Source organism: Columba livia, chromosome 1 (assembly GCF_036013475.1).
Source record: "Columba livia isolate bColLiv1 breed racing homer chromosome 1, bColLiv1.pat.W.v2, whole genome shotgun sequence".
NCBI classification, from domain to species: domain Eukaryota; kingdom Metazoa; phylum Chordata; class Aves; order Columbiformes; family Columbidae; genus Columba; species Columba livia.
The window spans coordinates 204,176,648-204,204,423 of NC_088602.1; the positions used below are offsets into that span (position 1 = coordinate 204,176,648).

Genomic DNA, 27,776 nt, shown 5'->3' on the forward strand with positions numbered 1-27,776 from the left:
GCCAGGGTGGATGAACAGAGGGGAGTAGGAGAAACCCTGAGAGTCAGGGCTCCTGGCTGGTCTCACACCTTCAACAGGCTTTGCCTGTGGCTCCTGTAGCTTCATTGACCACTGTAGCACAGGAGAAAACATGTCCTTTCACATACCTCTTCTATGCCCACATAGTTACTGCAACAGGTTGCACAGAGAGGTGGTAGATGCCCCACCCCTGGAGACATTCAAGGCCAGGCTGGGCGATGCTCTGAGCAACCTGATCTGGGTGAAGATGTCCCTGCTCATGGCAGAGGGATTGGACTAGATGAGTTTTGAAGGTCCCTTCCAACCCAAATTATTCTATGATTCTATAGCATCCAAAATGCAGGGTCAGCTCCTCCAGCCTGGCCAGGCCTGGATGCAAAACAGTCCAGGCACTTTTTGGAGTGATTTGAGGTGTAGTTCTCCTAGGAGATTCCATCCCTCCATGAAACTTCAGGTGGCTTCAGGGACCAGTGCTTCCCACGGCCATGAGCTCAGAGAAGAGCAAGAGCATCATGGTGCTCAAAAGAGGCAAAGCCCAGGGAAAGCCAGGTTACATTTATGCCTCTAGAGTGGACTTACATCCTTAAATGTATCTTAGAGATGCTGTGGCCCAAATTCTGGTCCTTAGGCTGCTGCCAGTAGAGCCAGGGCATTAAGTTGAAGAAGGGAGCAGCAGGGCACAAGCCACCTGCTCCCATCCTATCACCTGAGCTGCTGGGGAAGCACAAGGAGCAGCACTGGAGAAACAGCCCTGTCTGCATGAACACCTATCTGCAGAGGGCTATGTTTGTCATGTTTATGTCACCTTAGGCTCTGTTGACTTCAGATGAAGACAGGGTTTTGGGTAGTCTGGCTCACTGGTGCTGCTCTGTAATGAAGTCTAAATAACAGAATCACAGAATGGTTGTGGTTGGAAGTGACCTCTGGAGATCATTCAGTCCAACCCACCTGCTAAAGCAGGTTCACCAGAGCAGATCACACAGGAATGTGTCCAGGTGGGTTTGAATGTCTCCAGAGAAGACAACTCCACAGCCTCTCTGGGCAGCCTGTTCTGGGGCTCTGGCACCTCAAAGTAAAGAAATTTCTCCTCACTTTCAGATGGAACCTCCTGTGTTTTGGTCTGTAAATGCCACTTTTCACTCTGAGGCAACCAGAGGCCACTGCAGATTGCACTGGGAGTCAGGCACAACCTTCAGAATACTATGGAAAAATACATTGTGCTCACTGTCCTTTGTCAAAATGCTAAGTAACAGCCCTGCCAAAGTTGGTAAATATTCTGTCAAAGGCACAGGAGGCCACAAAGAGCGTGTTTTAACAGTCACAAGTATAAAATTTGCATTTGGCAAAGGTCCTGCTCTGCACCGAGAGCCACGTGAGCTTTCAGTGTTAACATTGCGCCTTGAATGCATTTTTCACGCAACCTCCTCGTTTCTAGGGATGCCATTATCAACAGAGGACCTGGTTTTATTATTAAGTAGCAAATCAATCCAGCTACGCTGAGTGCAATCCAATTATTGCTTGTAGTTACTGTAGGCTGAAGAAGTCATAAATAAATGAACATGCTGGAGGTATTTAACATTTCAGTCCCGCCGTAAGCACCCAGCACTGTGTGCAAGGATGTTGCCATGAATTTCTTGGGTTTTGGGGAATATTCGGTTTGTGGGGTGGTCAGATGGCAGGGCCCAGACAATCGCAGGATAATCGGGGGTAAATGCAGACTCCTTTTTTCTTTTGTTTCCCAGTGCTGAGACAGAGCAGGGGCCTCTTCCTGCTCCTCTCGCGCTCGCCCGGTGGGAGTAAAGCAAACGCAGGCTCATATGTCAGTCCGTGGGCTTAGGAAAGCTGAGAAAAGGTGATTTGCAAAACCCCAGCCAGCTCCCATGGGGACAGGGCTGAACCCAGTGCTTCTTTTCCTTCTCTTACCGCTATTCCCAAACCACCCCAGCTGTTTGGTTTGGGGTTTCAAACCTTATTTTTAGAAGGTTGGCTTTATTCAGTAGAAATAAAGCATCTCGTATACAGGCACCTAGTTAGTCTTTACCTCATTAGCACAGTGATGTATGAACAGCCACACAAGTAAAATGACGCTCAACTGCAATATAAACACAGTCACTGCTAAGCAGACTCATTTAAAAATAAGTATTCCTTACATCTGGCTTACTTTTGCTGGGATTTTTCCCCCCTTTCTATTTTCTCTTCCTTTGCTCCTGGCTGTTTTTCTGAGCTCTGCCCAGGCAGCACTAATGGCAAAACTCGTGTTGAACTTGTGCATCATTAATATTCAACTGTAGGGTCAAATGAATTTTTTTTCTAAGTTATTAGTAGTAGTATTAGTATTATTCACTGTTCCTGCCAGGGAGTGTATAAAAATTCCATTTACAATTGTCAGTTCTGCACCATCATTTACGTGATCTTGTCTTTGGTCAGTTGGTTACACAAAAATCAGTTGTCTTCACTAGTTTGGAGGAAAAAAAAAGCAGGTGGCAGCTTCTCTGTTCTGTTTGTCACAAGCAGCAAGCCATCTTCAGCCATCCAGCAAGGTACAGAGGTTGTTTTGAGGGAATAAAAGGATGAGAGGGAAATGGGGCATTTCCTATGGATTGCCTTGTTTATTTGTTTGGGATTGCTTGTTTCTCTGCAAGGGGAAATAGCAGGGAAATAGAACTCCTAGTGAAAGCCATGAAAGGGATGACTTACAGATTTCCCTCCAGATATTTCGCACATCCCTATATAAGGTATTTTGAAAGATACTACCAAAATCAGCTCCTCTCAAGGGTTTTGCTTTCCTTCCCTGACAGGACTAGAATGGCCCATTATGGGGTCTCCACTCCCAGTCCTGGGTGCTATGTGAATTTTAGCTAATGGTTGGACTAGGTGACCTTTGAAGCTCCCTTCTAACCCTAACTATTCTATGATTCTATGATTCAAAACTTTGAGATTTGCCATCCATCTTCTCAGGGGTAGACTTGGAGCCTTCTGCTCATTCCTATGGATGTGATACCATAGAAGACCACCAGGCCAAAGACCAGCCATGTCCTGGTCTCCAGAGCTTCTCCCGGAGGACTGAAGAGCAAAGCATTGGCTGCTGCATGCTTCCCCAGTTGCTCTAAGGCTGGGAATCATCACAGCTTAGAGAATGCTTCACAAACATCCAACATATTGTCCTTGAAAATTAAAAATCTGACGACACGACTTGAAAAACTTTTGTGTTTCTGGGTAGGTTCTAACCATGAAGTCTGAATTCAGAGGTCACAGGATTTATCGCTTGACTTTGGAAGCAGGAGTGGAAAGGGGCAGGTTTCTGTGAGGTGTATTGGCACAGGCCTTGAACTTTGATTAAGGTCTGCACCAGCCCAAAATCTGAGTCTGTGTGCTCTTCCTAGAGGATTTATTTATTTTGGCCAATGCAGGTGGAAGTACAGAGCCCAGCACTGGCAGCTGCAGGAATAGTGATGCTCTAAGGGCTCTGGGAATAGGCGTCCAGAGAGACAACCTATGTGATCACCACTGGAAAAACCCACCATTCACCACCAATTATCGCACTCAGGGTCTCAAGAGAGGCTACAATTACTCCCCGCTCCAAGTCTAGAGCAAATCAGCATTTTCCCAGTAATTGCAGTGTAGTAACTGCCGTAGATGTTGACTTTTTAATAGCAAACACTGCTCAAGCATTAGATTTACAGTTGTGTTAGCTTTAGTGACTTGGGAATCAATTACCTTGCCGTACAACATGACCAAAGATTATAGGGTAACCCATGAAATAATTTATACTGCCATCTAGAAGTGAAACTGTAACTTCATCGTTCACATTGAAAGACACTCTGTTTGTACAGCAATAATTCCAGTAATAACGATAATAACCATAAAAATGGAAAAAGGAGGAAAATAATTATTACAAAATAGGGGAAGACCTGTGTACAAATAGGGCACTGGGAGGTGCTGGGAGCTTTGCCATTCTCAATTACCATTCAGAGTGACAATAGAAGTAGCATTTTGTTAATTAATGTGTTTTCCCAGTTCAATTCACTTGGGTTGGCAAGTGAGGCTGTGTGGCTCTGTCCTGGCAAAGGGCTTGTCCCATCCCAGTCATTGGGACACACAGCCTACGTGTTGTGTAATAAGTGACACAAAACCAACCCCCATCAACCATTTGCCCTCTTGACTGATAACAGCACAGCTGATTTCTAGGGTCAGTTTTATAGGAAGCATTTTTCCCATTTCCTGCCCATTTCTCTGCCTCATGGCACTTGTTCCCACAGCTGACTCTTTTCTCCCGCTTGTGATGGGAGAAACTTGTGCCTATTTTCCAGGCTCTCTGCAGAAAGCAAACATCATTCCTGTAAGTCCTTTGAAACCGGACCACCCAGGTCAGCTTTTCAGTCGGTGTTTCCAAGCAAATTATTGAGAAAGAGCATTAATTATTTTTTTTTTCCTCCTGAAAAGGAGTTGCCTCTGTGACCTTTTAACTACTGGCTTTGTCCATTTTACTCTCATTTAATTCCCATTTATTTCAGTCCTCACTTCACAGGAAGCTGGCAGCTGAGCTTTCTGAACCCTCCAAGCACAGCGGTCCCTTATGAAACAAGGATCGGTGAAATTATATGAAAACTGCTTACTGGCATTATAAAATGGACTAAGACAGGGTCTTCCATATGCAAGTGTTCATCACCAGACAGGAAAAACTTTACACTTATATATCAGAATACTCCCTTGACTCTAAAGAGCAAAGCAAGTTCTGTTTCTAAAATTGCTAAAGCTCAAAAATGTTAAGACTGCCTTAAGACAATGTGATTAATAAAATGCACAGATTTGGGCTCTCTTCTTCACCTTCTGGAATCAGCCCAGAAGAGCAGGTTTTCAGAAAAACGTCATCTGTCATGAGATTTGGCAACCTTGTGCTCTCAGATCGTAAGGTCACTGTCACTGCAGAAAAGCAGTCGCCTCGGGAACAAGGAGGAGGGGAGAAGAGTCTGCCCGCAAACTGGGGGATGGGAAAATTAGCATTGCTCTAAACAAGGAGGCTGGGGAAAGAGCATCACTGCCCCTCTGAGATGGTGCAAACCCACTGGAGATGGGTGACTCTGCTTCACCCAGGTGCCCATCAGATGGGGGCATCCAAGCCATGGTCCATGTAGAAACACAGCCCTATCACCATCCACGGTATTGTCTCCAAAACAATTTGCAGACAAGGCACAGGGGAACTTCTAATCATTAGTTTCCCTCGTTACAATTTGAATATGCAAAAAATAATGTATGAATGCCATCAGCTCAGGTTGCCCAGAGAGGTGATGGATGCCCCATCTCTGGAGACATCCCAGGCCAGGCTGGATGGGGCTCTGAGCAACCTGATCTGGGTGAAGATGTCCCTGCTCATTGCAGAAGGGTTGGACTAGATGAGCTTTGAAGGTCCCTTTCAACCCAGACTATTCTATGATGGATTCTATGATTGTGTTTGTCCCTATTTTGGAGGTGCAGTTTGGTTGCATCCTGCAGCTAAGCAGTGATATTTTGAACGTCAGGGACCATGGGGCATTTGGGTTTTATTTCCTCTCCTTCTCCCATGCGGCCTTTCATGAGAATTGCCACAAATATTCTTGTTTTGCCTGAAAATATGCATCTGACCAACCATGATTGTATTTAAGCCTGTTCAATTGCTTTAATAAGAGCCCTTCCAACACACTTAATCTGAAAATGTCTTCAGTGTACTCAAAATCTTATAAATAAAGATTGCAGCCACCATCACAGTGTTCAAGCAAAGCCAAAACCCAAACATTAGTAAGTTTGTTGTACAGCTTAACTGCCATCTACCCTATCTGACCAGTGGCAATATGCTGCTATGGATAATCTGAATATAATTTCTTCCTCTTTTTTAAATAAAACAAGCTCAAGGAGTCATTGTAAAAAGTGTCACCTTAGCAAGAGTCGACTTTTGTGTTATGTCTGAAGTCTATATCCACTTCTCAGGGTTTAAATGGGTTACACTGCACAATCCTCCTAGAAGAGAGGGAAGTGTGTTATGATCAAACTCAGGTTATAGGTGAGGATAGAGGGGTAGTATAAGGCAAAATGTCCCTGAGAAATGGGTGCAAAAGAACAGATCCAACCATAAACGTGTCCTTCCCCATCCTAAAAACAGGCACCTAGTTTTCTGTAGCCCAAAGCCTGCAAGAACACTACAGAGCTGCAGAAACTACCATTATAGTAACCAACAAGTACTGGGTTTGCTGGTAGCTGAGCAGTTGATGGGGTTGTTCAGTCTTCAGATACAAAATATCTCCTGCTTCCCACTTCCAGGAGTCAAGGTAGTCATGGGGAAAAGGTGCTACGGTGCAGGTCTCACATATTGCCTGCAAATCCTAGCTCTGAGGTAGCATCAGCCAGGTTAGAGCTGTACCCAAAGTGGGGACCAGATGTTTAATGCCGATTTTTTAGGAATCAACACGCTGCCTGGAGGCAGGCAGCTCCATCCTTTCCTAATAAAAGGGAGCAGGGGGTGAAAAGCTGAGCAAGTGGAGCTAGCAGGAGAAACCTTCACCCTTTTCATGCAGGGGCTCTATGGTTTGAGACCTCCCTTGGGCTGTGTGAGTTTGAGCTTCTCATCTCTTTTTTTGGGGGGGAAAGTATCAATGCCACTTATGCTACAACCTTGTACGTGTCTGTGAGGCCTTTCACAGCCATTAGGTGAAAGACATGAGTCATCAAACAGGCATTGATACCAAAGACTCCCTTGTCCCAAATGGCAGCAAGCAAGGACTGGTAAGTCCCATCAATGGGCCACTTCAGGGGTCTCCTGCCATTTTCAGGGTTGTTCTCTAGCAGCGCTGGGTCTGTGAGGCCCTGTACAAACACAGCAAGACTTCATAGAGACCTTTCTTGGAGCAAACCATGCAAGCCAGAGGGTGCTCAGAAACCAGGCCGCCATCGCCTACAGAGGGGAAATGAGCAACCTTTATGGACTGAACTAATCAAGCGCTTCAATCTCCTTAGCTGAGGGTTAATAATCTTGTGGTGACCGCCCTGGACAGTGCATCAGGAGAGCTGGGTTTTATTCCTGGTGTGCTTCAGTAATGAAAAGGAAATTGTGTTCAGACAAGCGATAGAAGCCCATGCTCCCAGAGACGTCAGATACGCAGTAATTAGACTCAAGTTAAACTCTAAATCAAGTAACACTGAGCCTTTGGCTTTAGCAGAACACCATTATGACTAGTGCTATGTTTATTTAGAAGATGCTGAGCCCATTTTAAGTGTTTTCATATTAAATGTAATTTGATTGTTTGTTATTAAAGCAATTGACTGGGCCTAAATGCAAATATTATTGGTCAGATAAATATTTTCTGGCAAATAAAATTTGTTCATTGCACTTTTATGACATGAAGGCTTACTTGTTCTGAGATTTATTTTCTGTTTGCTTCCTCTCTTTGCAAGGATTGCCTCGTAAAGATTAGAAGAGCCAAAGTGAACCAAAGTGTTAAGTAGAAATCACCGATTAAACTGTCAGAAACGGAGCAGCCTTTGTTAATCACTGATTCATTAGCTGGGGGAAGAAGAGGGGTCTCAAGTTAGCACAAAGTCTTTGGTGTCACAAGGTTAGCGATTTATTCCCAGGTCTCAATCTCTCTCCAATTTGGTACGGGATCTTACCCAGGTAAATTGATCTCTCTAGGACTCCATTTTGTCATCTGTTCAACTTAGGTAATGATCTTGCCTCACAAAGACAGTGAAAACTTTCAATACACCTGCATCCAAAATTAGGCTACCCACTACTAACACCTACAAGAGCTTTGACGAGAACAGCTATTTCCTACTACAACCAGGAGGATTCCCTGATTTTGTTCTGTGGGCAAGAGAAAAATGTTTTTAGAAATATAAAAAAGTATGACCAAAAAGTAACAGAAATCAGAAAGGAGGCTTACAGCTCTTTTTTTTTTTAATTTTAATTGCTAAAATCACCATTTTGCTGTGTCACTTTAATATCTCATGAGCTTTTTATTAATGTTGCACTGATGTATTGAGAGCATTGTCTAACTGGGTTTTGATTTTTTAAAAACGTATTTAGCAAAGGCTGCTAATAATTATTTCTGTGCCATTTTGGAACATTCTCAGGATTTTCTGCAAAATGTGGTCGCCTTTGAAATAGAAAGCTTTTCCAACTGGTGTAAGTTTTGCAATCCTCAGTAGAAGGCAGTGTAAAACTACAAAAATATTCTCCATATCTGACATCATGCAAAATGCAAGGGCTACTTCAGTACAAGAAACCAAACAAGTAGGAATTAGTTTCTTGTATTCTTCTGTACAAAATAAAATACTTCTTTGTGTAGCTCCATGTAAGAGGTACCTGTAGATTTTGCTTAGCAGGAGGCGCATTTCTGGGCTCACATCTCTCAGCTGACTCATTTGATGTCCTTCACAATTACCTGTGCTGCCTTTTCTCATCCAAGAAGGATTTTGGGTATCTTTTACCTGCACCAGTCAATTGCAACGTCTGAGGACAGGGTGGGGAGAATAATCTCTTCTTTCTTCACCCTTGTTCTCAGGTTCTTGCCATTTACTGCTTTACTATTTACTCAGCAGTTCCCTGGCATTGATGAAGTTGGTCCACTTGCCTTTGTAGGAATGAGATTCCCTCTTATTAGTTGCATTTGTTTCTGTCTGCACTGTGGTCATGCCAGTGGTCTGCAAGCACCTCTCCAGGTCTGCCCCAGCCAAACAGGGAGGAGAAGGGGCAGGTGTTGATCTCTTATTTCTGGTGATCGATGACAGAACCCGAGGGAATGGCAGGAAGATGTGCCAGGGGAGGTTCAGGTTGGACATTAGGAAAAGGTTCTTCACCCAGAGGGTGCTGGGCACTGGAACAGGCTCCCCAGGGAGGTGTCACAGCCCCAAGCCTGACAGTGTTCAAGAAGAGACTGAACAACACCCTCAGACACATGGTGTGAACTGTGGGGCTGTCCTGTACAGGGACAGGAGATGAACTCAGTGATCTTTGTGGGTCCCTTCCAACTCAGGACATTCTATGATTCAACAGTGCCCCTCACCAGCAACAGGAGTGTTTTCTGTTTTTCCTCCATGCCTCCACCACCCACCTCTTCCAGAAGCCCCTGCTCCTCCTCTCTCCATCTCCCACCACCACCCAGCCCATTTTATGAACAGAAGAAGCCCCCATCACGTCTGCTCCTTTACGCATTGTTCTGCCTTCAGGCAATTTCAGGAGAAAATGGCAACATTCTGGGAACAGGTGGAAGTTCCTGAGGCAGAGCTTTGCTGAGCTTTGAAGAAAAGGACAACAGGGTCCCAAGTGTCCCCTCCATCCCATAGGAATGTGGAAGAGATTGATGAGAACCTGACCTCCAATAGAGCGGGCACCCCCTCACCCCTCCTATTCCTCCTGCAAGTAGAGGGATGACTTCCAGAACTTTCCATCGGGAAGATTTAATTCTCTCTTCCCCTCAATCTCAGCCTCAGGTGGGAGCAAAGTGGGGGGTGGGGGGGGACTGCAGGGACAGTCCCTTTCCCCAGCATCACTCCATTGAGGCATGTGTCACCCAGGGAGGGCTGGTGGCACACCCAGCTCTTCTGTTTTCTCTTATGCACTCTTCAGCTGTTTGTTTTGTTTGGCCTCTTGGATGCTGGGATTGCCCAGAGATAACTGGGACACAGGTGACTAACACGTGAGTCCTGTCCCTCTCTGTCCCAGCCCCAGGCGGGAGCTGGAGGCAGCAGGCAGGATTTGCCAGCCCACGGGTCATAACACCAACCAGCTGGAGTTGGCTTCTCCTCACCATCCATTTCAGCTGCCTCACAAAGACCGAGCTTCATTTGCCTGCATAATAATCCTGCCAGCATGGACTTTCTTTGCCTAATGACGGAAGGATTTATTGCACCAGCTCTTTGGGAATGTCGAGGTCTGCTTACTTCCTTCCTCAGCTTTCTGAGATCCTTTAAGTAGAGTCTGTGTGAAAATTAATCAGATGCCCTGGAGGCTTATTTTGTCCAAAGCTAAAGTCCTGCTTCTCCCTTTCCCCCCTCCTTTTGTGTCCTAATTACTTAAGAGATTGTCCTGGAAAGTAATGAAAGTGTGGCATTGGAAATAACACCCATGGTTCATCTCAGAAGTGAGGCATTTCTGTGGAAGGCTTAACTAGATACATCTCAGGGTTCACTCAGCAAACTTGGAGATCTTCCCAGTTTGAAGTGCACTGCACCATGACAGTTGGTATGGCATGTGCTCTACCCCCCAAATTGTTTCCAGGTCCAGAGTCAGTCATACGAGTCAGGTCCTGCTACTGAATAATTGCATTTTACATTGTTGAATGAGATCCCTGTGGTTTCCACCTGGTTCCTGAAGTTCTCAGCATGAATTAGCTCAAGGACACAGTTCATCCCAACCTGTTCTATAGGGAAAATGAGGTGATGGGGACCGGCTTGGTAGTGGTACATGCAACCTTCTATCTCTCGCTTGCTGGCCCTGGTCCGTGGAATTGGGTTGATGGCAACCTGGTGCCTTGGGTGATCAGTTGGGTCATGTTGGTCTCTTTTCTGCTTCCCAGAATTGAGGCATATTTATTGCATGGAGGGTACAGATTATCTCAGCTGAAGAGGTGAGAACACTTGCTTCTTGTCCACCCAAAACAGTGCTAAACCATGAATTTTAGAGGAACAGCATGAATTACCCCATAGGCTAATATGACACTTCTTTTTTTTGGGCTGGCTGACCCTTGTCATGCATAGAATAAGTCAGCTGCACTGATTTACAGCGAGATTCATGTGTCTAACAAATTATACAATATCTGAAAATGGATTTCGGTTCCCAAGTTACTTAGAACTGTGTTGCTTTTTAAGTTTGGGGGCTTTTTAATCTTTTACTGCCATTCAGGTATTTTGAGTTAAGAGTTGTGCAATCAATGGGATTTAGGCCTTTAAACACCTCCCACAGAAAGGCAGGCAATTAGATACCTTCAACAAATCCTAAATATTCTTTGAAAGCAGTTCCCTCACCTTCCATGGGTTTCAGATGTACCACACGGGGGAATGACATTGATTTCTGTAAAGCACTGCACCGCTTATGGATGCAAATAATTGTGTAGGTGTGAATACTACTTCACGACATCTCCTCCAACCCGTTAGTGTTAATGCAGTTCTGGGATAGACAATATTCATTAAGCTTTTCTGAAAATACTAGAAATGTTCATGTAAGAGCTCACACATTTTGATGGTGCCCACAGTCTTACCACCACGTTCTCTGTGAAGTATTTTGATACTTTAATATTTGCTAACAAGAGTGGAAATGAATTGTCAACAACAGTTCTCCAGCACAAGGCCATGGTGTTTCTTCCTTGCTTTGTTATCAGGAACCAATAGAAAGGACTCAGCATGTTGTTATTTTGGCACAGAGGCATCTGGTTGCTGGAGGTTTCCCTCTGTGTATGTTAAAGTTAAATATTTGGGTTACTGTTCTCTTTTTGGGATTTGCCATGATACAAACCAGCTTGGAAGTGATGCAGCTATCGCCTGCTTCTAATCATTGCAATGACAGCAGCTCTGCTGCCTCCAGACTAAATGTTTGTTACCGGGGCGTATTGTTTGAGTATTGACAACTCCAGAGACCTTGTGAAATTACAGAAGCAACTTAAAGAAGACAACTCTTGCTACCGCTGCTGAATTACAGCTAGGAAATTTAGAGAGGAATGCGCATGAGGTGAAGGGTGGTGTTTTTTTCCTGAAAGGATGCTGTTGAGGAAATCTGAATTTTGGCATGTATGTCTGGGAGAGGAAGAAGGGGAAAGCAAACTCTGGGTGGCACAAGGTGTTGGCTCTGCATTGCAATCCATCCATCCTTCTGCAGGTTTTAATCAAGCTAGTGGGGCCTTTGGCAGATGTTCCACTGAGCCAGCAGCAAGCCCTGCCTGCATTACACTGCTCCATCAGGCTTTGGTGTCTTCCTTGGATTAGTGGTCCCAGCCTTGGTGGCCTCATGTCTACCAGCATCGAGGCAACCACCCAAAGTTGTCCCAGGTATGGACACCACAGGCTGCGCTCCCAGCAGTTACAGCTACACCACAGTGTGGTGCTCCGCAGTTTATTAGCCCAATTTCCCACCCATCGAACAGCCCTGAGTGCCACTCTGCACTCGTGTGTTTGTTCATCTGTGAAATGAGGCTGGCAACTCTCCCCTACATCCTGGGAGTGCTGCCGGGCTCAGTTAGTGCGACTGCAGAGCTTTGCGAGTGGTGCCACGTAACTGCAGACAACAGCTTCTCGTCATTCAGGAGGTTCTTTAACATCCCCTGCTGCCCCAGCTCACTGATTTACCTGGAGTGGCAAAGCTGGAAGGAAGGATAAAGACCCCAAAAGCATGATTTTCCCCTTGAAGGCTTTTCTAGGGATGGCATTTCACACTTTTCCACCCCAAGTACGTTTTCTTATTGTATAGGTCTGTTGCCACTCTGAGACCTCCTGTTCCTCTCTATTTATAGACCCCAAAATAAAGGTTCTGCAGGTGTTAGTCTATACCCTCCACAGACCCCCTTCTCCACACCGCTGTCCTTGCAGCTCAGGGCAGCGCTCTGCTACCAGGGAATCAGCCCAGATCTGGCTGGAATGTTTCAAAGAAGGAGATGTGCAATGAAGCATCAGGAAGATCTGGAGCAAATTCCTTGTCTAGTTCTGAGGGAAAACAACTCCTTCTGGTTGAGCTTTCATGATCAAGTCTTGACAGGGACCATGCTCCACTGTCTTCCCATGTTATAAGAAACAGTCTCCTTTATTGAGTTCTTCGTTAGCTCCATCAGGTACCTAGGGGATGTTATATGAGTGGATGAGGCTCCAAGCAACCTGACCTGGGTGAAGATGTCCCTGCTCATTGCAGAGGGGGTTGGACTAGATGACCTTTGAAGGTCCCTTACAATCCAAACTGTTCTATGTTTCTATGATCTTCACTCAGACCAGTAGTTTATTTTTAATACAAACGTTGCATCTTGAATTGGAGGATTAAGAAAATGTAGCAGGAATATCTCACACTATTTCAGAAAATTTTAAGTCTTTATACTAAATCATATTGCACTTCCTTTTAGGAGAGTGTTGTGCATGTGGTCCTGGATATCCTTACAAGGGATCTGGGGAGGATGTTGCTTGTGGTGTCACAATTATGATGATCCAACCTCTTTTTCTGCATGATGGGGTTCAAAGACTGCAGAGATGCTGAGACGTTGCACCTGGGAAACCAAGGAGTTCCCCATCTATTTGTATCCCCGACAGTTCCCATGACATGACACCTGTCACTCAGTTGGTCTGTGACTATGCATCCTTCCCTTCCAGTTATGGCCCCAAAGATGCTGGAGGACACCATTAGGACCACAGTGATGGGATGCTCCTTGGGCACCTCTGGTAGACAACCCCACTGTAACAAGGGGCATGAGAAAAGACACTTTCCTGCTGTCTCCTGACTAGTCCAAACCCCATGCCTGTTTATTCAAGCTTTGTGCCAAAGGAAGGGACTGAACTGTTGTGTGGAGCCTATAATTTCAAGCAAAGTCTAATGAAACACTCCACACCTGCACTGAAAGCTGAAAATTGTAATTCTGGGCAGAGTGAGCCTTGTTTTCCAGTTTTTGCTGCTATGAATGAAGCAAATCACTTTCCAATTAGAGACTTTCAATCTCTGGTGCTGGTTCTTTAACCCACCTATTGAGCTCTTCTATCACCAGCTGATTAATGCTGCACCACACCCTGGCTCTCCTCTGGGTCTGGAGGCAGATCCTGCCAAGAGAATTCAAGTTATGTGGAAGGAGAACATATGCCATACAGTGATGGGTGGGGAAATTGCCCTGGGGCTTTGCTGGTTGAAGGATCTTCCTACCCCAAGGTAAAGTCTGTTGCCTTGGCATATTCCTGTAGAGCAACAAGCACCAGCAGGCATCTGCATGGTGAGTGCACCTCCAAAGCAGCTTCTCCCCCCGTTTTAGTGCAAGACAGCCTGAGAAGGTGACTGTTCACTGCTAGGCTTGAGCAGGGTTCAGGAGCAGGGCTGAACCACAGCTGGGGCTCAGGTTTGCATGCTTTTCTTCACCACTGCCACTGGAGATGGTAGAACCCGCTTGTGGTACATTGTGACCTCCATTGAAGGAAAAGAGAAAAACAGAACTGAGGAGGCAACTTGAAGTTTTTCCCCTCTCTGAAATTATGGGTTTAAGACTCCAGAAGGTTTCAAAGTTTGTGTTTCAGTAGTTTGCCCTTCCAGGGTACTTCAGCAGCTGTTTCTAGATGTGAATTAGATGTGACCTGAAAACCTGAGCAGGATCTGGCTTTACCTTTGCAATGTAGTTGTGGTTATCATGCTTTTCCTGGAGTGGAGATGGGTACCTTTGCTGTCTCTTGTTACTGTGTTCTGATCTTGGGATCGCCTCCAGGGCAGAGTTGGGACACCTCAGCCCCTTGCTCTTAACCCTCAGCAGCCAGCCTCTGTATTTATGCCTTTAACCTAAACCAGGCCTTTGGGTGGAGTGGGCTGGATGGGTGAGCCTGCCTGTGGCTGCATGCACAGCACCGTTTTTATAATGTCTGTGCCCTTAAAGACAAGAGAGAGAACTGTGCTTGTACTCTACTTAGTACTTGTACTCTACTTGTACTCTACCTAGTGTACCCAAAAGCACTTTGCAGCCCGCTGGCTCCCCCAAGCCCTACTGCAGGGAAGAAGACATCAAAGCTTGTGGCATCTCCATGCTACCATGGTCTTGGCTGTCAGTCTGACAGCAGATTAAACCCAGAAACAGCCTCAGCTAAAATCAGACATCCACCCTGTTCACCACCACCATGCTGGGAGAGCAACTTTGTCACTTCTTACAGGGCAAAGAGGAAATTTCCCGTTTCCCCTGTAAGCTCCAGTTCTATCTTTGCCATGAGCACACTCGTGGTGGCATAAATGCCCATTAAAAATGAGGGAAAGGGCGTACCTCTACACCTCCCCTCCCAACGCAGACCTCTGCCTGGCCAGCCTGTGCCAGAAAGTGGCACAACAGCAACCTCAGGGTTTTACCTGGTGGAAATAACCCCCATTCCAGAAAGAAAATGCTGATGGTGAGGCAAAGCAGTTGCAGCAAGTTAGAGCTCTAAATGCAGGTGTTGTGGCTTTGCGCTGTGCTTGTTTAAACCAAAAAATTAGCATTTTTTGGAGGCTAATAGAGTCTGTAAGGGTGCTTTGTTCCTGGGCAGCATGCTCTGCTGCTCAGTGCACATTTACACCATCACAAGTTGCACCGTTCTCCCAGCTAGGGGAAGGGGGGGATCGGGGGTGCCCCCCAGCACCAGGGCTGCAGCCTGGCAGGAGCTGCTCTGCTGCCCACCCCAGGGGTGCCCGGGACCCCCGCTGTCCTCCTCTTCCTCCCTGCCGGTGCTGTGTGAGCACTCGGAGCGAGTATCCCCGCTGTTCTTCCCTCTCTCCATTATCATTTCAAGGTGTGCACGCCGGGGTCGGGGGGCTGAATGGCCCCGCACCCTTCCTCCCTCCGTCCTTCCATCCTCCCAGCGGCGAGAGCGAGCCCAGATGTTGGCAGGCCCGAGCCGGGTTCATCTGTTTCACATGACCCAGCGCCAACTGCTGCTCGCTGCCCTCCTCCCTCCTCCTCCTTGCTCCCCCTCCTCCTCCTCCTCCTCCTCCTCCCTCCCCGGCTCCAGCCTCGCAACGCGGCGGCGGCCGCGCAGGAGCCGGGGGCCGGGCAGGCGGGGAAAGGGGAGAAGAAGGAGAGAAAAAAAGGAGGGTTACAGCATCCCGGCACGGAGCATGGGACCGCCCTAAGGCCACCCGGGGATCCCGGCGGAGCGCAGGGGAGCGGAGGGAAGGGCCGCGCCGGCTCCGCGCATCCCCCGGCGGGGCCGCGGGCGATGGATGCGGTGCGGTAGAGCCGCGGCCTGGAGACGCTGGTGCAGCGGGGATGCTCTTGCCCCGGGCTCGGAGCTGAGGGGCCGCCGGAGCTACCGAAGGAGCGGGAGAAGGTAACGGGGTCTTTGTCTGCCGAGGGGGAGGCGAGGCGGGTCGGGGCTCCCCTGCCAGCCCCGGTCCCGCGGGGAAAGCCCAGCCGCAGTGTGTGCGGGGTTGCTCCACGCCCCCCTCCCTCCATTGAGCTCAAACAGAAGGAAATGTGGGCAGCATCTGCATTCTCTTTCCTTTCCTTAAAACAAAAAAAAAAAGCAAAACCCACACCCCTGAATTTTGTGGGCGAGTAAAGGGAGACAAGCTCGGCGGCTGGGTTGTTCTGGGTTTTTTTGGTTGTTTTTTTGTTTTGGTTTGGGTTTTTTTTGCACTAGAGGGAAGGATAGGGTGTGGGGGAGAAAAGCTGGTGCTGTGATTTCTTCCCCCCCACCCCTCCCCAGTCATCTGGATGCCTGTCCCCACTGACTGCTTAGATGGACTGCTCCTTCTCTTTCTGAATGGCTGCAGCAAGTTTAATGCAGAGCTGGGGGCTTCTCAGAGGGTAAAACCCCTGGCTTGTTTTTCCTTTCTCGTATGCACCTTTTCCTAAATCGGTGGTAGAAAAGTTGCTACAGATCCAGGGCTAGAAAAGACAAATAAATAGCCCTGTTTCCAAACTGTGCCTGTCTGGGTGTATCTGCATGTAAGGAGGGTCTCTTGGCCGCATTGTTAGCTCCCTGACTGCTGTGGAGGGTATGAGAAAAGTTGTTTCAAGCCTCTATATAAAATTTCCAGGAGAGACAATTGTTTCTAATAATAGCCCTGGCAACGGTTTAGCAATACAACACACACAGATGTGGGAGCGAGCAGGCAAATCTCCTTTCCCAGGCAAGCCAGGTCACAGGGAAAGCTGAACTCCCAGCTTGTTGGTTTGGTTCAGGATTTTAAAATATTGTCCTGAACAAAAACCCCGGCACCGCTCGCTTTTTCTGCCGGGAAGGGGGTGTGGTGCCTGTGCCTTCAGGATGCACTCACTCCATGGGCACGGCTGAGCTGGGCTTTCCCGGTGCCTCAGGTATCGAGAGAGCCTGAATACCAGCTCACCAGCTCTGCTCAGCACCAGCTGGATATCGGGGTGTCTCGGACATGTCTCCTCCTAGATGAGCCCCTGGGGTCTGATGAGCATCCCCCATCTCTGCACAGAGGGGGCCATCACCAGCGTGGGTGTCTGTGCCATTTTCCCTGCCTCCAATTGCCTGTGAGGCACTAGGGAGGTCTTGGTGGAGCTAAAACTATCAAACTGATCTGCTTTCTCCTTGTGGCCATGGCAGAGGGCCGGGCAGGAGGGCTGCTGCCTGCGCCGCTGTCTGCACACGACTTGAACCCGCGGTGCTGACCCTGGCCAGGCGATGGTGCACCAGCTCAGCTTGGTGGCTCAGAGCTACTTGTCCTGACCTTCCTGGCATGTGTTACCAGTAGCTTGTCCTCTTCCAAATATTAATATTTTTAAGGCAGTTTTAAGTACCCGTGTCAGGCGGGGATGTGCCATGTGCCACAGGAGGGAGAGCTGCTCGTGGGGCAGGTTTTGCAGCCCTGCTGTCCATGGAAAATATTCTTAGGGGAATTTGTGTTTTAAACATCCAGGCTAAAAATATGGAATCTCTGCCATTATTTGGGCACAGATACACTTGTTAGTCACTTGCAACCTGCTGGGGCAAGCTACCCCTTTCTCCTGGCAGCTGGTCTCTGGGGGTCACATTGCCATGCATCTGAGCTGATTATTGCATTAAAAATGCAAATCGATATCGGGTGATACCTGCGATCACAGCATTGGGTCATTCATGGCCATACAGTAATGCAGCTCGCTTGGTACAGAGAGCAAATTCCATATATATCATGTCAAATTGTCTAGCCAAATCAAGAGCTTTGGTTAGTGTGTTCAGTGATGTGAGTATGGACATAGGTCTGGGAAAGACTTCCCAAGTCACGGAGTCTAGTCCCACATCGCACAGGTCATTACAGTCATACATATCCTCTTTGTTGCTACTATAGCTTGCTGTATGGATAACAGCAGAAGGCTTGAATGCAGCTTAATAGATAACAAAGGCAAAGTAAAATTGGATGGTGTGGATGAGGGAGAAAAATCTGTATTAGTGAGAATTTGAAAGGGGCTGGAGAGTGTCTGAAGTCTCAAGTCCCAACCTGGTGCGACTGTGAAGGACAAGGAAGGCTCATGCATTGTGAGATGAGTGAAACAGACAGGGAAGGTGAAAAAGGAGTGTGTTGATCCAACACCAACCAAATTTGGGGTCAGAGCTTAGTGTTATCCCCTGAAGAAGCAGTAAGGCAGTTGTGTGACCCAGTTCTCAGGAGCTAAGCAGCAGCAGGCTGGATCGCTGGGACAGCAAATGCTGCTGTCAGGCATGGGGCCATGCTCAGCTCTCAGAGACCTTGGGTGTTTTTCATTCAAAGCACTCTAGGTTTGAGGTGCTCAGAACTTCTGTGCCTTGGAGTTGCCCCCAAAATCTCCTTCTAGCTGGGAGCCATCCCATGAATGCCCCATCTCTTGGGGAGCTGGGGGTCAGTGCTGGGGGGGGAGCAGGTGATGGTCACAGAATCTCAGAATGGTTTGGGCTGGAAGTGACCTCTGCAGATCATCCAGTCCAACCCACCTGCTCAGGCAGGTTCAACAGAGCAGACCACACAGCAATGTGTCCAGGTGGGTGTGAATGTCTCCAGAGAAGGAGACTCCACAACCTCTCTGGGCAGCCTGGTCCAGGGCTCTGACACCTGAAAGCAAAGACGTTTCTCCCCATGCTTCATCGCAGGCTGGGGTGTGCTTGAGTGCACAGCTGGATCCCAAGGTCACTTGGCAATGTCACCCTCCAGTCATCCTTGCTGGCTCACTCCTTCCAGCGGCTGGAGGTGCGGATTGCCCTGCAGCCCCAGCGCCAGCAGAGCATGGCAGCCAGCCGCTAGCAAGGTCTTACAAGGTTAAGCTGGGGTTGAATTGCTTGCAAGCCTCCTCCAGCTCCAAATCCCAGTTTGTCCCAGCATCTCCCAAATCATACAGTTCCCTAAGCTTGCAGTGGATTGCCCAGCACAGCCTTGGGGACCACTGCAGCTGACAGCATCCCCTGATATTCATCCTTCTCCCAGGCTTTTAACAATTTAATTTCCAGCCCTTCTCTAAACCTCAATATGTGCCGTTTCCTAGAAAGCCACAAATTATTCTCCGAGGCTGCACAAAGAGTTGGAGCTCCTGTTCCCTGCTCTGGAGATAAATCCCATCAAGGACCAAAAATGACTTTGACTGCTTTTCCCTCTGATCTGACACTGTGAAGATGCCCCGGCCAGATGTTTGATCAGCTCTGAGCTTCTGGGAGCACTTTCATGTTGACGAACCGCAAACACGTAGGGTTTGATCCTGCCTCCCTCTGCTCCAAATCCCCTTTGCATTCCACCTACTTGCAGGTCGATGGGAGCCTGAAGGTTTATTCTTTGTCTGTGTTTAGTCCCAGTAGCCTGCCTGTCAAAATAAGTAAAAGAGCTTGATGTACCTCTGCTTCTCAGTGTTATACTTCTCTGTGGCCCCATTAATGGTGCCAGATACTCCGGGTGCATCTCTATGGGGTGGGGTGGGACTTGCCCAGCTTTAAAGCACAAAGGAGATGAGAAGAGCAGGAACCGTCTGGTTTCCAGTGCAGTTAATGACGTTCTTGCTTACAACCCCCTATGGCTCCTTTCCTAGCAGATACACTGTCTTTCTGCTCTCATCCTGACCTGCTGTGTGAAGTTTTCACGTGGTGTTAAACAGTTGCTGTGTCTCACCCTCAAGAAAAGATCGCTAGTGGGTCACCCTTTTCACCCTCTGTCTTGCACTGGTGCTATATGGTGTGACCTACTGTAGTAATCTTTGGGTAAAGTCCTTGACAGCAGAAAAAAGGGAGACAAGATGATCCTTATTTACTTAAACTCACTCTAAAAGGGTCCACTGAAAATCTCATAGAAAGCTGCAACCCAAAAAGATGTTGATATTCCCATTTTGGCTACAGAAAACCTTTGTGCATACATTTCCACGTGTAACGTGTTACATTTTGACAACAGCTGTTGGACTTGCCAACCCACAAGGCTCAGGCTCTGTGTTTAGATTATATATATTTTCTTTTTCATCTTAGAAGTTCCCACATCTCCCAACCAAAATAAATCCACCCTTGTTTGGGTTTCCCGACCGCGTGGGACTGAACGTGGCTGCAGCTGTGCCACACACGCTGCGGGCGCTGTTGGCGTCCCCTCCGTCCCAGCTGAAGTATTTCACACCGCAAAGTGCTTTGCAGATAGCGGAGCAGCCACCGGCTGACCCTGCTGCTTTCACACCAGCTTTGGGCAGGACACGCCGCGGGTGGAAAGCTGGTGCATCAGGTTAGAAGCTTGAAAACTCAGCACAAAATCTGAAGCTCAGTGCTTGTTCTGGAGAGCAGAGCATAGATTGAGCTCTTACCACCTTTAAAATTCTGTTTTGCCCTTGCTCAGCATGGATGGTACATCTCCTGGCTATCTCCAGCTAGGGCTTTGTGAAGATCCCCATCATCTCAACACATGGCTGCCACATGTGTGCTTGTGTACCATCAGAAACTCATCTCCTACTGAAATGGGGCACTCCAGGGGACACAGGTGATTTAGGGGACGTGTAATCAGATACAGTACTTCTGTACACACACACCGTCCAGCATGGAAGCATGCTGAAAGTAAATTTGGAAGGCAGCTTCCCTTGCCTTCTGCAATTCTGAACTGGAAAGACCAAAAAAAATGGCAAAAATAGAATTGTCTGAAGTGATCTGGGCTCACTGGGATGATTTGCAGCCCTCCTGAGTGGTCATACATTCACCGAAGTTGTCACCTGGGCTTGTCCTGAAAGAAGTGGTGCGAATGGGTGGCAGGGGAAGGAGACTTGTGCCTCACCACGACTGGGGGGAGCAGCAGGGAAGCACTGACTCTGCTTTTCTCCTATGTTCCAGTGTGGAAGATACTTTCTGAAATGCTCTGGGAACACCAATGGTGATTCTGGGGGTAATCTGCTAATGTGAAGGTGCTAGGTTGTGTCCTCGCTGTCTCAGTCCCCTCTCGCAGGCACCGCCGATTGCATCTGCAGCAAATGCTGCTCCAAAATGGGTATCGAACCCTGAGAGTGCAGGGCTCGGGGGTATCGGATCCAGCTGCTGAGTTTGCAGACATTCCATCAGGCTGTTCCCTCTTCGCTTACCATCCTTAACTCTTCAGCATTGATTCTGCACAGTACTAAACAGCTGCTGTGTCTTCCAGAAGGGAACATCTTTTAAAGGCCCGGGTGTCTGTTACAAACACACAGGCTGAAGTTGAGGTGTTTATTCCAGGTTCCTCCTGTGCAGAGGTTGCAGGATATCATTACATTTTGAGGTGTCCTGATGCAGAAAAGACCTGATCTTTCTGCACTAACAGGCAAAGCATTCCCAGTACAGGCATCACAAAATCCTGGCATTACTCAGAAGATTAATGGGAGTGTAAAAGCACAGGTTATGTGTCCTGGAGGCAGATTTCCCTACCAGAACAAGAGAAGGCAGGTGGGACCTCTCCATGCTTCTCACCCAGCCAGGTGTGCATGCAAAGCCCATGGGAGATGTCCCCATCCTGCAGCTCAGCTCTGCTCTTCTCAGCACCGGCTGCTCCTCAGCAAAGCAGGAGCAGAAATGGTCAAACCAGCCTTTTGCAACCAGATCCTGTCTCTAAAACACACCTGCATCTCTGAGGATGAGTCAGCTGCTCGTCGTTTGAATGTGCTCTGTGTTTCACCCTGTCCTGCTGTGAAACCCAGCTGGGGGGTGATGTCCACCCAGCACCGACCCCCTCAGTTCAGGCAGCTCAGGCAGAACCGCTGGCGATGCCCAGCCTGGGCACCAGTCGCAGCCTTGGCTCTTGACATCAAATGTATGTCAAACCTGCTGATTAACAGTGCCTGGAAACAACCCGGTGACATGTTTTTCCACTGGAAGCATATCAGTTCTTAAAGTGTTATTTGAAACAAGAAGAAAAAATATTAAAAACCAAAACCACTTCTGTGTACAGATTAACATTTTACTTTTTTTTTTTTCCCACATCTGCAATGATTTCTGCAAGTGTGTTTCCTATTATGTGTTATATATGACACTGCTCAGTGCTGTGTATTGATCCGCTCTGCTGGAGAATATCTGGGTGATGCACTGCCCAGTGCTTTGGCTCCATTGATCAAGGCGATCACTGCTCACACCTCCAAATACTTAGTGATACAGTAGGTACAAACCAGTCAATGAGAGCTAAAAGGACATTTTAAGCCTTAAATCTTAATTTAACCTTTAAAAATGTTTCACAGATATTACTGCTTCCACTTCCTTGGGTCACTTTGGTCATTTTCCTATGAACCTACATCGATGTTTTTTTTCTCCTCAGCAAATCACACTAGTTTCAGTAGCAAATAAATTGCCCTGTTCTCCTCTATAACTAAACCAAACCTCCTGCAAATGTTTTCCCAGAAGACTTGGATGCTCTCATGTAATTACCACCCTGTCTACATGCACAAATGAGTGATATCTGGAACAGTTTGCTGAAAATATGCCATGCTTGAAGTGTGAAACTGTACAAAAAAGTACATTTTTATGTATGTTTACAAGGAATTAAAAGTCAGACGTAGGAGAGATTAACAGATATTCTAACATTTTGGGGAAAATAATAATAATAATCTATTGCTGTGTACTTTAGTACCACAACTGTCTTTATCATGATGATGACTCACGGTGCTTGATGCAGTCTGTAGTTGGGAATGAACCAGAAGGTCACAAAGTGTCCTCACAGAGAAGCTGATATGACTTATAAAAGCGTGCGGAGTCCATCAGTGGTAAAGGACTACCCTGGAGGATAATCTAGATCCTTCTCCCTTAGACCACGCTCTGTCCTTTGTGCATAGCAAGCAGAGTAAATACAGAGCTCTTCGAGGGGAAGCAAGACCTCTCCCAGGGCATATCATGGTTTTCCTGAAGCATGGCCATGCTCAAAAGTTGATGGAGCACCTGTCCCAAGGCCCTGTCGCTTGTCCTTGTGCAAAGATGCCAGAGATCCTTTATCCTCTTTTCTTCTGAGTGTCTCATTTTAGTTCTGCCGTTTATACTTATTTCTTTGGGCTGCATTAGGGACTGGCAATCCAAATGATGGATGGCTGCTCTTGTATATAATGCACAAACATGGGATGAAACTACTGGACTTGCCTTAAAGTGATTATTATCTAGAAAACAAGCTCACTCTGGGTGAGGGAAAAAAAATGAAAGCTAACAAAATAAAGATGTTCTTTATACAGTTTGGCTCAGCTGAGTTAGCTCAGGAGATGTTATAACAGGGCAAGTTATCCTGGGTGTTAAACGGGAAGCTGGCAGCAAGGAAGGTTGCCTGTTGCCTAATAAATATAGGCAAGGAGAGCTTATTTTTTGCTATGTTTTTTGATGACAGTGGCACTTTTGCAGCCTTTGGACATTACTTGGGCACACAGATGAATAGCATAGGACAGAAGAATTGCCCCAAGGTCCATAAGGTCTCGGCTCCCCAGTTTAAGAAGAACAAGGAATTACTGGAAGGAGTCCAGCGGCAGGCTACGAAGATGAGGTGTCTGGAGCATCTTTCTTATGAGAAAAGACTGAATGAGAGAGCTGGGTTTGTTCAGCCTGGAGAAGAGAAGCTGAGAGGGGATCTCATCCGTGTTTATAAATATCTCAAGAGTGGGTGTCAAGAGGATGGACCAGACTCTTTTCAGTGGTGCCCAACAATAGGATGTGGGGCAACGGGCACAGACTGAAGCACATGATTCTGTGATTCTTTGAAGGTGGGATGAGACTGTAGGCTGCCCTAGGCACTTGCCTTCCCCTTCTCATAGGAAGCAACCCTCTGGTTGCAATGGCTTCACATGAATTAAGTGGTTTCACCGCACCTAAAGGTTTTCCTTAATGCTCACAGTGAACTGCTCGTCACCTGCTCCATAAAGAGCGATGAACAGGGCAACTGGACTGTGACTGTTCTCTCTCACTGGGTCTTGTGGTCGGCTCCAGGAAGGAGCTGATCTACCAGGTCTATGAGGCTGTGCAGGGAAGTCCAACAGGAGAGGATGGAAACCCCAATCCCTGACTCAAGTAAAACTCATCCGCACGAAAGCACTGACCACAGGGAGGTGTCCCAGGCTGGCAGGAGGAGGAGCAGCTGGGCCACCTCGATTGCACGATTATTTATTTATAATTTGTTCTCCACACAGCCCTTACTTATAGCTGGGTGCAGCCATCAGGCTGCACATGCAGAAAGACTATAGAAGCAACACAGGTTTGCCAGGTAAAAGTGGAGAAGACAATAGCTATAGCATCCCAGTTTGGATCAAGGTTTTAAGAGCTCTGGCATGTTCTTGACCTAGAAACATTGGCCCAAAGCAGATGTCAAAACTAAACCACATGCAGAACTGACCGGCTGAGTCGAGCTTTATCCAGACATATTTTTACTGAGTGCAGAAGAGATTGCAAATAATAAATAATACTGAAAACTGTGCCACCTGCCTGTGGTCAGCCCCAGCTCCACAGCCCAGAGGATGCTCTGACCATCTCAAAGCTCCTATGGTCTCCACTCCTGCTTGGTTAATAGTGGGGATAATGCCTGGAAGCTGATGTATTTTTAAGCTGGTAACTTGTTTATTTTCATGCCAAGAAAGGGAATGGACAGAGTTATGAGAGCGAGTCAAACATAGTGAAAAGTATAAATTGGAAATGCCCTCTCCTCTCCTCAACATCAGAAGGCAGGGAAGGCATAAAATGTTCTGCATCTCTTTGTATTTGAAAAAATTCAGATCTGTATTATTTTTAAGAAAGAAAACAATACGTGACATAAACCAGCACAACCTCCATTCTAGTGAGGAAGCCGGTCTGTCCAGGAAAGGACTTTCTTATCTCAGGATGTAACTGAAATCAGGCCTCCGAGGCTGGCTACTCTCAGAGCGGTGATTTAGGCGTCTGCTGGGTAATACCCTGGTTGGTTTAAAATGCGGCATCAGAATTAGATTTAATTCTAGCTACGTGGCTCAAGCACCAAGTGTTTTGAGGTTAAGAGGCGGCGTTTCCGGCTTTAAAGTTCGCCTGAGAGTTATTGCTTGATGTTGTAAATAGACTTAGGGACCATAGGAGACGGGTTTTCATTTCAGCCCTGATACAGTAAGCCACTTAAACACTTGCTTATGTCACACTGAAATAAAAGGGATTTATGGACACAGCTATGTGCTTTGCTGAATCAGAGCGTTTTTGCTGAGCGCTGTTTAGAGGAGGCATGAGAAATAACCTGTGCAGATGTCCTCGGGTGATGCGGGCGCCCAAGCAAGGCTGGAAAACACTGCACAGAGGAAGTGAGGAGCCCCTGGGCAGGCCAGGAACTCCTTTGTCAGCTCTCAAGACAAAACAGGGAAGTCACCAGGTCACTCAGCCTTTAGCTTGCCTTAATTTTTATCCCATCGCTCCCCATCAGCATCCACACAATGGTTGGGTTGTGCCATTCACGAGGTGCTTCCGCTGGGGTGACACCATGGCTGACACCATCCCACCTCCTTTCTAAAGGAGGATTCTTGCTTTCTAATTACTGAAGCTGTTGTGCACTTTTTTTTCTCCCTCCTTCTGGCAAAGGACCATTTGCCGAAATAATCAGATCACTCAATGCAACCGCTCTTAAACACGTCCCCTGTGCAGCTCCTCCATGCAGTGAGGAACATCAACCTTCACGGGACAGCAGCCCTCCTTTCCTGCAGGACAGGAGAGGTTTTTAAGAGCTGTATCTGTAACCATGGTTTCAGCAATTTCATCTCTATTCCCTAGCCCGTCGGTAAGGACATTGATTTTTCAAGGGGTGGCTTAAAGAAGCTTGTAGGGAAAGCTAAAGGCCATGGACATGATACAGTCCTCTGGTTCTACAAAACCTGAGGGAGATGCGGCATCGTTGTCAGCATGTATTTTCTGGCCATTCACTTCAGCTGTGGACTGTGCATGTATTTCACAGACCCTCAAAATACTTCATTAACAGGAAACCCACACTGAATTAGAAGTTGGAGTCTGGTTATGCATCAGCCATCAGCCACTTCTCTTCACATCACCAGTAACCACATCTACAGCATCTTTCCTGGGCTCCACTTTTCAGCTCCAAAGCTCCATTTACAACCAAGTTCTCTTCCTAAAAAGGATGCCTCTGTTTCTTTGAATATGCATTATGTTAATTCTTCTGCCTGAGGATGCAGCTGGGATACCCCTCCTAGTGAAAAAGCAACTGCCTTACAACTAAGTAATCTCTCCTGCTCCAGAGCCTTTCCAATAGGAAATCAACACATCAACAAATTTGCATGGTAGAAGTGTTGTCTAATGGCTTCCTGAACATTGTGGTGAGAAACATTGGTATTTCTGCCCAGGGAAGTGGTTGAGTCACCATCCCTGGAGGGGTTTAAAAGAAGTATAGATGAGGTTCTTAGGGACATGGTTTAGTGCTAGATTTAGGTTATGTTTGGACTTCATGATCTTAAGAGTCTCTTTCAAGCAAAATGATTCTATGATTCTGTATCGGTTCATTTCAGAAAGCTCAGCCCATGCTACGTACTGTCTCTCTGACCTTTACAGACAGGACAGGCGGTATAGACCTGTGCTTCCTATGCCAGGAGCCTTGTGCCTGATTAAAATAATTATCCCCCTCTTGAAATAATAATTGCAAACCAGACTTTCCACTTTTGGTTTAGGAAATGGAAATAAATAGTAGAAATGTGGAATGTATTCAGAAACAACGGTTTCTCCTGCCTGTCTCCCCATCCTCAGATGTTCAAGCCACCGAGGCTCAGGTGGAAGCCAGTTTGGCCTGAAGGGTGAAGGGCAAGGGCAGTGGACATGAGTGTGCACAAGGGCATTGGACCTGGAAAGCAAGATGGCAGGAGCAGTGCTGCAAATGATGGTGATGTGCCTGCCAGTGCAGGGTGCCATGAAAGCCCCATGACTGGGAGAGATCAACCAGATTTGCACCAAAACTCATCTCACTTCCTTTTTTCAGGTCTTCCTCCCACTGAGTCACAAACAAAGGACTGCAAAAATGAGCAAGCCTCCTCTGGGCAGAGCCTTGCCTGCTCCCCAACCACCTGGCCAGTGCTGCTCCTCATCAAGGGCAGAGTCATCTGTGGCCATGTTTTCTTCTACCCAGGTGCCCATGAAAGGATTTACCATGTAGCTCAGCTCTTTGCACACTATCTCACAGCCATCTTCATCTCAGTCACCATCAGTACTATTTATTAGGCGCTGATGCAGATCAGCCACTGGGGAGGATGCTCTGTGAGCACATAGAATAAAAAAGAAAGATAGGTCATTCCTCTAGGATCATAGAATCATAGAATAGTTTGGGTTGGAAAGGACCTTCAAAGCTCATCCAGTGCCACCCCTGCCATGAGCAGGGACATCTTCACCCAGATCAGGTTGCTCAGAGCCCCGTCCAGCCTGGCCTGGGATGTCTCCAGGGATGGGGCATCCACCACCTCTCTGGGCAACCTGGGCCAGGGTTTTACCACCCTCAGTGTAAAACATATCTTCTTCATGTCTAACCTGAATCTCCCCTCCTTTAGTTTAAAACCATCACCCCTTGTTCTGACGCAACAGGCCCTGCTAAAAAGTCTGTCCTCATCTTTCTTATTGGCCCCTTTTAAGCACTGAAAGGCTGCAATAAGGTCTCCCTGGAGCCTCCCCTTCTCCAGCTGAACAGCCCAACTCTCTCAGCCTGTCCTCCCAGCAGAGCTGTTCCAGCCTCGGAT

The 27,776-nt window shown here is 47.2% G+C and overlaps 1 protein-coding gene across 11 annotated transcripts in view; it reads left to right on the forward strand.

The window, feature by feature from the left end:
• Positions 1 to 27,776, forward strand: part of FRMD4A (FERM domain containing 4A) — a 395,327-nt gene that overhangs the window by 221,721 nt on the left and 145,830 nt on the right. Inside the window, exon 1 of one of the 11 annotated variants that reach the window (XM_065049259.1) lies at positions 15,685 to 16,005. The exons of the other annotated variants lie outside the window; for them this stretch is intronic. The gene's annotated coding sequence lies outside the window, so the exon portion shown is untranslated. Of the gene's footprint in view, positions 1 to 15,684; positions 16,006 to 27,776 lie in introns of those variants that run through there. 11 annotated transcript variants of the gene reach the window in all.